Source organism: Numida meleagris, chromosome 4 (assembly GCF_002078875.1).
Source record: "Numida meleagris isolate 19003 breed g44 Domestic line chromosome 4, NumMel1.0, whole genome shotgun sequence".
Classification (NCBI taxonomy): Eukaryota; Metazoa; Chordata; class Aves; order Galliformes; family Numididae; genus Numida; species Numida meleagris.
In genome coordinates, this window is record NC_034412.1 from 28959822 (window position 1) to 28969821 (window position 10000).

The window sequence follows — 10000 nt, forward strand, 5'->3', positions numbered from 1 at the left end:
TTAATGAAATGAACAGCTTTTCCTTTCATGGTCTTGTGAATGGCCCTTTTCCTAATTTATTAGACATTGTCCAAACTACACTTTAAAGATAGAACCAGTAATTTCTTATTTTTCTAGGCACCTGTCTGTATTTTCACAAAAAAAAAATAAATTATACAGTGTTTGTGAAGTAAGGTATATGCTGTTTTTCTGTTTTAGAGAACATAAACTTCTATTCAGTGAAAAGATACATTAAAATTATGGCTGAACTGTTTAACGAAAGAAGGGCTTGTTTTGTTTTGCTTTGTGTTAAAGGTATTAGGTAAGCCCAAAGCCCATCTCCTGTGTCATCGGGTGGAGCTGTGCATGTGCAACCTTTAAGCAGAAGCAATTTCAGTTTCAAGAAGATATTAGGGTATTTTGATAAAACTGAAGCCTCTGGTAACAAATGGCAGCAGAAGCATTGCTATGCAGGGAAGGCACACAAAATTCAACTGTTACATGCTGCTTAGTAGTAGCCAGCTGGCTAATTAGCACAAATGTGTTGGCTACTCAATTAGCAGATTTACAGCTTTCAGTCACAAAACTGCTGTTGCTCACTGAAGTGACTTGTGGCAGTAGAGGGAAGGAAAAAGGAAGCTGGAGGTAAGAAATAGAAGCTGAAAAGATGCAAAACTTTGGGAAGCTGAGCTATTATTAAAGCTTATTCTAATAGTTTTGAATCCATTTATCTAGCTGTCAAACTGTATCAGGAATATCTCCTGTAGTCAGGAGATGCTTGGTTGTGGTTTGGATTCAGAGGCTACCAGGTGCTGGGATCCTGAGGGTAGGATGTCAGTGTCAGAACTTTGATCCCAATGCTTTCTCTCTTCTTTGCCCAGTCTTTTACTTCTGTGGTTTTCTGACTTGTGGTTTTGATGCTGGATTTTTCAATAATATCCTACATGCTATATGCTAGTGACCTGTAAAAGAACATTGTAATGGAAACTTTAACTGCTCTCTCTGGTTTATGAGTGTACTGTTCTCTCAGATTATGATAAAATGAGAAAGTATATGCATGCTATGCCTACGGTTCTTTGTGTAGTGACTCTTTTCCTTAGAATTTTGCACAGCTTCATACTGTGAAGCTTCTGCTTTCATTAAAGGCGGACAAAGCTTTTTGTATGTTCACTGAAACATAAATAATCTCATACTTGGCTACGAACAAAAAGATTTAGACTACAGAGATTTCTAAGGGGATTTCATCCTAGGCAATCATCATGTGAAATTTATGAGGTGCTTAAAGTACTATATCCAAAGGTGACCTGGAAAGTGTCTCTATTTGATTTGAAAGCCTCACTTGTCTATTTAATACTTCTAATTTGCATGTTTATTGATCTCCTTACACACACACTTTCCTCAAAAGCAAAACTGGAAATGAGTGTGTATTAATATGCGGGCATGTTCTGAGGACACCACGATGGTGTGATTAGTTGTGGTGAAGGTAGTGAAAACAAGGCAAAACAAAACAAATTCATAGCCTCAACAGAGAGAGGTAATATTTGGCCATTTGAGACTACTGGGAGGAGGCTGCATAGCAGAAACTGAAGAGTAATTAATATGTAATTTGTAGCCGTTGTGGCTGGAGGGATAAATATTCAGTACCTGTTACTACCTGATAAAGTCATACATATGCATAGATGCATTTTTTGTTATTATTAGAGAATCTAGTTTTAGCATCTGCTTTTACCTGATAAGCTATCTTTTTTGTTATTATTATTTATTTTAAATAAGAGAAAAGCAATAATTCTTAAGTCATGGGCACCAGGAAGATGTAAAACAACGCTGTCAAATAGGAGGGAGGAAAGGAGGACAGCATTTTAGATGCACTGGCATGCGGGAGGCTGAGTAAACAAGAACTACATGTGCTTGTATTTTATATGGCTTGTTAGAAATGGTTTTTGCAACCATCTTCCCATTAATTTATTTTGTGGAGCAATCCTGGTGCACATGCAACAAATTCCTTTTCAGTGAAGCCGGTCTTGTTTCCAAGGAGTGCGAAAAGGAATTGATGTGATCCTTTGGATACATAAACACAGTCCACAGGATAAGGGATCATTCTGAAAATAAGTATCGATTTATTTGCAGTTATGTGTCCAGGGTACCACATACAGTTCAAGTATCCACATTTTCAAAAGGTTACAGACAATGTAAACATAAACCACAAAGTTGATTCTAAAAGATTTCTTAGGGCAAGACATAGAGCCATCCATTTTTTTAGGGGTGTGGTTAAGGTTTTTACTGTGAATAAGAATCTTTAAGAGAACTATTACGTGAATTCCATGGCTGGAAGGTATTTTGATGTATACAAACTGGTGATGTGCATTACTTATTTTTTAGTGGTGAGAATTATTGCTCTTTGGAATAAACTTTCTTGGGAAGAAATGAATTTTCCACTTCTTGATGTTCTCAAATCAAGACAGAATGCCTTCCTGGATGGTCTACAGTTGAGCACAAGTTCTATGTCCCCCTGCAGGGAGATATGTGATATGCAATAGGTCAAACTAAACAATATTAGACTAATAGTGCTTTCTGACCTTGAAATCTATGAATCTGGGTCATCAAATTTATATATGCCAAACTCTTATACACCTGGAACCTGGTTTTGAACCACTTCACAACAATGAGTTACCTGACACCTGTGGTATCCAGTTTCTAGTGTGCTCTTATTTCTGGAAATAGCATCACTCTGTCCCTCATGCTCTCAAGCACTTCTAGCCATTACATTCGTAAAGATAAGGTATTCTTTAAACAAAAGAGCACAATGCTCTTTTGACGGCTGCTACTGTAATATAACCTTATTCATCAAACATACTGCTTGCAACTTTTTCCAAAGAGCCTGGCAAAGGCACTGAGGAGAAAAAAAACACGGTTACAAGGAGAGACGATGATTCCTGCAGCTGAATTTGTCATTCTGTTTTGTCTCAGATTGTTTTCAGAACCATGTAAAATTTTAATCTTCTCTGCTAAAATCTGCCATAGGAATTTTATTTTATTTCTTTTGAGGGAATGAGAGTAGATACAATAGCTGGTATTTCTAATAACAATAGTAAGTAAGGTTTAGTGACATGGGACTGTGAACCTGTAGTTGTCTGGTAATCTACAGAGGAAAACAGGGAATACAATCAAACCCAAACAGACCAGATTCTCATAACAATAAATAAGAAATAATTTTACTTGAAAACTTAGAGCAGTCTATTAAATGCATAACTGAAGAAACTCAGTTCAAATGTGACTCAAAAAATACATATGATATGTGAATATATGCTGTTGGTAAATAAATAGATAAAAGCAAAAAAAAAAAAAAAAAAGCACGAAATTTTGGACATCCAAAAATGGATGTCATCTACTTGGACTTCTCCAAAGCCTTTGACAGGGTCCTTCATCACATCCTTCTCTCCAAATTGGAGAGGTATGGATTTGAAGGATGGATTGTTCGGTGGGTTAAGAACTGGTTGGCTGGTTGCAGCCAAAGGGTTGTGATAAATGGTTCTATGTCAGGGTGCAGGCCGGTCATGAGTGGTGTCCCCCAAGGCTCAGTCCTGGGACCGGTGCTCTTCAATGTCTTTATCAATGACGTGGATGATGGAATCGAGTGTACCCTCAGCAAGTTTGCAGATGACACCAAGCTGAGCGGTGCAGTCGATACATTGGAAGGAAGGGAAGCCATCCAGAGGGACCTGGACAGGCTGGACAAGTGGGCCCACGAGAACCTAATGAGGTTCAACAAGGCCAAGTGCAGGGTGCTGCACTTGGGCCAGGGCAATCCCAGGTATGTATGCAACCTGGGGGAAGAAGTACTCGAAAGCAGCCCTGCGGAGAGGGACTTGGGGGTCCTGGTGGATGAGAAGCTGGACATGAGCCAGCAGTGTGTGCTGGCAGCCCGGAGGGCCAACTATGTTCTGGGCTGCATTAAAAGAGGAGTGGTCAGCAGGGAGAGGGTGGTGGTGGTCCCCCTCTGCTCGGCTCTTGTGAGGCCCCATCTGGAGTACTGTGTCCAGGCCTGGGGCCCCCAGCACAAGAAGGACGTGGAGCTCTTGGAACGAGTGCAGAGGAGGGCGACCAAGATGATCAGAGGGCTGGAGCACCTCTCCTATGAGGAAAGGTTGAGGGAACTGGGCTTGTTTAGTTTGGAGAAGAGAAGGCTCCGGGGAGACCTCATTGTGGCCTTCCAATACTTGAAGGGAGCGTATAAACAGGAGGGGGATCGATTGTTTGTGAGGGTGGATAGCGATAGGACAAGGGGGAATGGTTTTAAGCTGAGACAAGGGAGACTTAGGTTAGATATTAGGAGGAAGTTTTTCACACAGAGGGTGGTGACGCACTGGAACAGGTTGCCCAGGGAGGTTGTGGACGCCCCGTCCCTGGAGGCATTCAAGGCCAGACTGGACATGGCTCTGGGCAGCCTGGTCTAGTGGTTGGCGACCCTGCACTTGGCAGGGGGGTTGAGACTCGATGATCTTTGAGGTCCTTTTCAACCCAAGCCATTCTATGATTCTATGAATTTTAAATGCAAGAGTTATGAGTATTTTGAAGACTGTTAACAATAAATTAACTCATTAAGGCTAAGAGGATCTATGCTTAAAGACATTTTAGTAAGTCTGTGCATAGAGACCCCTGCATGGACACATCCTCAGTGCCAGAGTGACAGCGTTCTTGGTTGAATCCTGATTTCATTGCTTTTTATTGTGATAAAATGGTCTTAATCTATAAGATGTCATCAGATACATTGTCATTTTGTTTTAATCCAAATGATCTACAGGGATGCTGTCCAGACTTGCAGAGAGGGGATTAGGAAAGCCGAGGCACAGATGGAACTTAACTTGGCTTGGGATGTTAAAAACAACAAGGGATTCTACAGGTACATTGGCCAGTAGAGGCAGGCCAAAGAGAGCATACCAACTTTGGTAAATGAGAAAGGAGAATTGGCTATGACAGATATGGACAAGGCTGAGGTACTAAATGAGTCTTTTGCCTTGGTCTTCAGTGGCAGCCAGGATTCTCGTATTTCTCACGTCCATGAAGCTTGCATCTCTGAGCCTGTAGGTGGGAACTGGGGGAGTAAATCTCCCCCCCTCGCCTGCTGTAAGGGTAAAGCAAGTCCAAGACCACCTCATGAGACTGAGTGTATACAAGTCTATGGGGCTGGATGACATGCATCCCAGGGTCCTAAAGGAGCTGTCTGATGTGGTTGCTGAGCCACTCTCCATCGTATTTGAAAAGTCATGGCTTTGGGTGAAGTCCCCTGGAACTAGAAAAAAAGGTGACATCACTCCCATTTACAAGAAAGGGAGGAAGGAGGACCCGGGGAACTACACGCCAGTGAGCTTCACCTCTGTGCATGGGAAGGTCATGGAACATATCCTCCTGGAAGACATGTTAAAGCACATGAGGGATGAGTGGGTGATATGAGATAGCCAGTATGGCTTTACTGAGAGAAGATAAAGAAGGTCGTGCCTGACCAAGCTTGTGGCCTTCTATGATGGAGTGACAGCATCGGTGGACAAAGGGAAGGCGACCAATGTCATCTACCTGGAGTTGTGCAATGCCTTTGACACAGTCCCCAACCACATCTTTATCTCTAAATTGGAGAGATATGGATTTGAGGGTGGGACTATTCGGTGGATAAGGAATTGGTAGGAAGGCTGTAGACAGAGGGTTGTGGTGAACTGCACTATGTCCAGGTGGAGGCCAGTGATGAGCAGTGTCCCCCACGGGTCTGTCTTGGGACCGGTGCTCTTCAACATCTTCATCAATGACACTGAAAAAACCTTTCAGGGACATTAGCTTCAATTCAGTATCATTCAGAGAGGGTTTAGTCTTGCTTTCCTCCACAGATTTATGTAAATTAAGATACAGTATCTATTTCAAGGAAGTTATATAGAATAAAATGGGATTTTTTGCATGTGTTGATGGAAGGTTGAAAATTAAAATTCAGCGCTGAAGTGCTTTCTTAACATCTTACTGCTCAGTGACATAGTTTGTTGTTTGTGTCCTGCAAATTAAAAGCATCAAGGCCAGTTGCCTGGAGACAGCATAAGTATTTCTGTGTTTGGAAATGAAAGCAGCTCTGGGAATTATATGAAAAATATGTTTGTTTGAGTAGGGACAAGTAGGGAATTAAATGCACTTAATTTAAGGGCGCTTTAATAGGCAAACCCATTTTATGTGTTTGTATCTGTTACAGAAGCTGTCTCATGAAGCTGAATCTGCTGTCCAATTTCATTCTCATTTTCTCAACTAAGTACATTTTCAGCATAAAACCTATACGGTGAGTGGGAGTAAATTTCGGCCAGGAGACTGAGGCTTATGTGATGTGATATATATTTATATATTTATTTACATATTTATATCTTTCTATTTATATAAAAGTACAAATATATAAATTCCAGTTGGCTCTTTCCAGATTTACTCGTCAAGCAAATATGCTTCTCTCCTGACTCAGTTACTGCAACTCAGATAGAAATGCCTGGGGTTGGGTTGGGTAAATGGAGCTGCTCTTCACCCTTCCCAGCTTCATGCCAAGTCTCTCTCAAATAGTCTCTTTCTTCACTTCTCTAGTGGGTTAGAAGGAAAAGTACAAAGCAGTGCTTTGAGTGGGACAGTGATAGGAGTCTCTCCAATTCTCCTGTATCAAGCTGTACTCTTGATCCTGTTTGCACAGTGATACAGACTATTTCAGCTGAAGGATGCTCTTCCTCACCTAGCCTGTGGCCAGTAGGGAGAAGTTCCTCAGGAACCATCAGTCAAGGATGTGTGATCTTCTGCAGATCAGCGACAGCAGCCCTGCTTGCAGGCAGGTGCTTCTCCCACTGTGCCTTGTCAAAATATCATGGCTGAGGAATGTGGAAAGCAGCTCATGCAGCTTTTGGAAATTTCATCGCAGTGCTTTGTTGTTTTTTGAGGAGGAAAAAAAAAAAAGAAAAAAAGAGTGACAGTGAAGCTATGAAGATACATCTTAGCATAACGAGTTTCAATTTCTATGCTTATAGAAATGTCTAATAAATACTGCTAACAAGTGAGGTGCTAAGGTGCCTAAAACTTTCATGCTATTCTATTCTTGGTTATTAGAATGTACCACTGAACAAATACAGCCCTTATCTCCCAGTGCAGTTCAAAAAAACATCTCTTATCGTCATGGTAGAAACTGAGCAGAGAAGTTCAAAGCCATGGACTTCTTTTTACTCTCAGCTGCAGCTTCAGGAGCAGCAAGCTCAGTAAAATGCTCCTCTGCCCAGAAAGTATGAAAGGGTACTGAATATTAAGCATTGGCTTAATTGCTATATTGTTTCTGAAGACTGATCTTTTGAAAGGTCAGTGGAATGTGAACTTCTGAAATGGCTCAGTGTTTGGAGAGAAGCATCACATCAGTGCCTGCGTGTGCCAGATGTGTGTTTTACTAGCTGCAGATAATTGAGTTACTCACCTACAAGAATGGAAGAACAGTGAAAAAAAATGAAACTTTCTGAAAGAGAAATACAAAACAAAATAAAACTAATTTTCAAATACATCACGTCCTGTCCATTGGCATTATGCATAATATGATAAAGTATTTGAGTGTGCACTGAACTTTGAGAGTATTTATTTCTTCAACTACAGTTTTCTTTACACTTTTGTCTGGATGATTCCATTTCATACGATCTTGAAGAGGCTGAATTAATTTTCTTTACTCACCTTAGCTTGCATGCAGCTCAAAACTGACAGAAAACATAGGGTCTGTACCAAAAGGTTAAAAAAAAAAAAAAAAAAAAGCGCCTTGGTTATGTTTGTTATCTCCAATGTTTTAATTGTTTGATGCTCATTTGATGATTTGTATTTTATCAGGCTGGATACAAAGATCTCTGCAGGAATGTTCTTATGGTCATGATAGATTTAGCAAGACCAGGTTTGTAACAGGTCCAACCAGCATAACTGGGAAAAGAAATATTAAAAAGTTCTTGGGCGCTTGTGCCTTCCTTCCAATAAGAGAGGGAAGCAAGAGACTTCAATGCTATATGCTGTCTAGAAAGATACAAATCATCAGATATGTATCGACTAGCCTGACTGAGAGAAAAGGTCTGGTATCCACAGAATAGTTGTAACACTACCACAAAGAAACATATTAGGGTGATGATCTTTCCATTGCAAGGGAGGCAATTTCATTTACAGGCTGTGAAACATCAAGAGGTTAATGCCGAGAGAGATTATACTTTGCCATAAAACCCACCCCTGTGTCAGATCCTTGATATTTGAAATCCAAGAGAGTTATAAATCGCATTGCGAACAGTTACCTTTTGAAGTTGTGCTGTATGTTTAAGGAGTAGGACAGAGAGATCAGAGGTAAAATGACTGTTTTCTGTGTTCCCTTCTGAAAGTAAAGTGTGTGTGGAGCAGGACTGCTGCAGCTTTGATTCCAGCTGGGTTGTCTTATACCTGGTTCCGTGGAAGACTGAATGCAGTGGTGCTCACATGATGACAGACCTGTACTGGCAACATTGAAGAAATGACGTTCTTTCATCCCTGTTCTGCCCTCAGGCTTTCACACAGTGGCCTCCTCCTTGGTTTCTTATTTCAGAAATCCAATTTCATCTCTTCCTTCATATTTCTTAGATGGGAGGACATAACAGAAGAAGCAGTATTTCACCAGATAGCCCAACCTTGCTGTTTTAAATGTCAAAACTATCTCAATGGTGTTATTTTGAGACTGAAGGCACCATTTGTCTGGAAGAGGTTTTGACCTTTGGATAGTATATGACCTACCTGTGGTGAATGTTCTTAATGCTTTAGTCTGGTTAATTAACTGAAAATGTAATATGATGACTTGCCATTTTGTGTGTCCCACCTGGAAAGCTTGTCTTTTCCATGCACTGTGTAGGAAGCCTAGACACTGGCATACTTTTATTCTGTAATCTTTCTCTGATACAAATTTGCATTTATCAAATCATTGTAATGCTTCCTAATCTCATGGAGGAGGGGGAGTTGTATGATGGGATATCCTAAAACACTGTGAGTGTCAGTAAGGCAAAGGTTTGTTTAATGTGCCATTAGGAATAACAGAGAACAACTTCCAGTTGCTGGCAGAATTGGGTTGCAGAGCAGGAAGGCAACCTTTTCTTGACAAAGAAAATATGAAAAAGCTGATTTGGAAAAAAAAAAAATAGGCTTGCAACAGGAGAAGGAGTTGTAAGGTAAGATCATGAATCACCTGTAAACCAGTGGTGGATGAAGCTCTCACACTTTTAAACTTGACAGCCTACCTATGTGCCACTAGACTTCCTGCCATGTGGATATGTTCATGGACTGCACACCTCCCATTTTAGTTAAAACAAAAGAGTTGGGCCAAGAGTACAAAGAGGTTGCCAGGATGTGCAGGGAGAAAATTAGAAAGGCAAAGGCCCAGCTCAAACTAAGCTTGGCTGCTGGGATTAAAGGGAACAAGAAACTCTTCTACAAATATATTAACAGTAAGAGGAGGACCAAGGAGAATCTCCATTCTTTACTGGACGCGGCTGGGAATGTGGCCACTGAGGACAATGAAAACGCTGGGGTTCTCAATGCCTTTTTTACGTCTGTCTTTAAAAGCCAGACCAGTTGTCCTCAGAGTACTCTACTCTCTGACCTGGAAGTCTCAGATGGGGAGCGGAATAAACCCCCCATGATTCAGGAGGAAATGGTCAGAGACCTACTACTCCACCTGGACTGCCACAAGTCCATGGGGCCGGATGAGATCCACCCAAGAGTACTGAGGGAGCTGGCAGAAGAGATAGCCAAGCTGCTTTCCATCATCTATCGGCGTTCCTGGTCAACTGCAGAGGTCCCAGAAGACTGGAGACTTGCCAATGTGACTCCCATCTACAAGAAGGGTCATAAGGAGGATCCGGGGAACTACAGGCCTGTCAGCCTGACCTCGGTGCCAGGGAAGGTTATGGAGCAGATTGTCCTGAGGGAGGTCACGTGGCATTTGCAGGACAACCAGGGGATCAGGCCCAGCCAGCATGGGTTT

At 41.5% G+C, this 10000-nt stretch overlaps 1 long non-coding RNA gene across 1 annotated transcript; it reads left to right on the plus strand.

Moving 5' to 3' along the window:
- Positions 559-7659, plus strand: LOC110398955. The gene is made up of 3 exons (XR_002438768.1): positions 559-624; positions 6206-6289; positions 6683-7659. It is a non-coding gene; the product is annotated as an uncharacterized LOC110398955 (long non-coding RNA).